We start from the raw sequence: 2,141 nt of genomic DNA, 5'->3' as shown, positions 1-2,141 counted from the left end.
GAAAAAACATTTAAATTATTTTTGTGATGCATCAGTATCAATAGCTACAACGTCATAACAGATATAGATATAATGCGGTTCATACTTTTGAAGTTGATGCGTATCTCCCGAAAAAAATCAACTCCAGAAGAGTCCGCGTCTGTAAATGCCTGAACTTCGGAATCGATCCTACCTTTGTTAGGCGCGGCATCTGTGTCTTGCAGCTGTTCCCTTGGATAAAGATGTTAATTGTCATGCTTACAGCATCTCGATCTCCGGCGTTTGTGAAGTTGGGATTGATGCTGTCCTGTGTTTTTTTTTTCCTTCCACACTTAAGCTCTGCTTGTTACTGCCCCATAGCGGAGCGCAAGTGAAACGGACTACCGGAGATTTGCACTGTTTTTCTGTTAGTGTGTATAATCAAAATATGACTCAGTTTGGCCAGTTAGAAAAATATGATAATAGAAAAGTATTCTTTTCCTCTCACTTTTTTTTCTTGATTTAATTACCGACTTCACGTACTTACACTGTGTCCCGTTGCACGATGTAATATTGCGAAACTATGATTTTGTGGCAGTGTTTTGTAAAGGAATTTTCCGTTTAATCATCGTCTTAGTATAAAGCTATATGGTTGTTCTGGTATCAGTGGACGTACATTATGTATTTTTTCTTCTCTTGAGCACCATGGTCATGACATGAAGCTCAGTCATTGATTACTCGCAAATGTTAGTAGTCATCCGCTGTTTATCTTGAAGATGTAAAAGTAGTGTGCGTACATCTCCTCGTTAGTATAGTGGTGAGTATCCCCGCCTGTCACGCGGGAGACCGGGGTTCGATTCCCCGACGGGGAGAGTCTGCATCTTTTTGCCTCGGTCTCAAAAGGCACCAAGCTAGAACCGGCCCCGTGTTAGTGGAAACGGGGCTTGTGACTTGTACTCATGCATAATATTCTGCGGGTCGCTCAGCAGCGCAGCATATGAAACTAGACTCGGATTGTAAGTGTGTGGTTTTGATAATTGATGTATGGATGGATGGATCCTTAATAAGAGATATAAACAATAAGGTCCAGTCGCCAACTAATCATGTAAAATACGTCATAAACTCATGGTTGTTAAACCCAGAATAAAAATGAAGACGTATAACTAGGAAAGTCAACTTGCACATTTCAATTTTGGTTCGATATAATCACGTTGTCCTTAACCCTCCAGTGCAGGAGGGGACGGTAATGCGCATCGAATGTTTCCGAACCTGTGTGTGATACAACCGAGGAAGAGCCGATGACTTCGGGGGAGGAGGGGCAGGCGACTCGGAAGAAAAAGCAGCAGAACCCAATGCAGCCTGTAGCCCATTCAAAGGCCTACTGTTGGACCTCTGCTTATTTTGCAATACGTCTTTAGTACGGACTGAAAAATGTCCGATTTCGATGAGTTTGAGAAGCAGTTAAGCGAAAATCGGCAAGGTAAGTTTGGCTTTGAAGATCGGTGTATGCTCCCTGTTTTAGGGTAATAAAGTGGCCGGCGTGTCCTAGCGCCGAGGATGGTGCGGAGGGCACTTCTGCTGGTTCCGAAAAGAAAAGCGCGGCTGGGAAATCGGTGCCTTTTATCCGAGCGCTCGCCGATTCTGAAACCTGCCCGATTCTTCTTCTCCCAGCTGCCGCAGGATCCCCGAAAACTGACCGCTTTGGTAAATCAGTGACATTCTTTGCTTGGCATTGTTATAGAGATCGCTAGGCCTGCATCCATCAGTGCCCGGCGTACATAACATGGACATTTCAATGAAACGTTATTGGGGTGCACTCGATGTGAAAGCCTGCGGTTTTATTTATTTAATTATTTACCATTATACACTTGGATCATAAATTGTGACCCGCGTATTTTCATTCGCAGTAACACACTATGCATGGATGTTTGTTGCAAGCGTTATATTTTCAAGATCACGTTTAAAGTTTTATGCAAATAAAAACGACCGCGACCACTTGATTTAAAGTCCGCACTTAATAACAGTGTTAGTTACTTGGTTTTTAAATACTACGACGAGTTTTCTATATAATGATATGATTTTGTCTCTTTCCGATGCACAATAGCCTTTCCCTTGGGTCCGAAATGCTGGCCCTGTCATCCGTACAGAATAAGTCTTTCTCACACGATCGCCGTTTCTTCATG

General features: G+C 43.0%; 1 non-coding gene across 1 annotated transcript; it reads left to right on the top strand.

Annotated features, from left to right (window-relative positions):
- Positions 1 to 758: 758 nt before the first annotated feature.
- trnad-guc (transfer RNA aspartic acid (anticodon GUC)) lies at positions 759 to 830 on the top strand. Its single transcript has one exon. It is a non-coding gene; the product is annotated as a tRNA-Asp (tRNA).
- Positions 831 to 2,141: the final 1,311 nt, after the last annotated feature.

Source organism: Brienomyrus brachyistius, unplaced genomic scaffold (assembly GCF_023856365.1).
Source record: "Brienomyrus brachyistius isolate T26 unplaced genomic scaffold, BBRACH_0.4 scaffold417, whole genome shotgun sequence".
Taxonomy (NCBI): domain Eukaryota; kingdom Metazoa; phylum Chordata; class Actinopteri; order Osteoglossiformes; family Mormyridae; genus Brienomyrus; species Brienomyrus brachyistius.
Note: the sequence above shows the minus strand (reverse complement) of the source record. Positions and strands in the feature narration are given on the sequence as shown.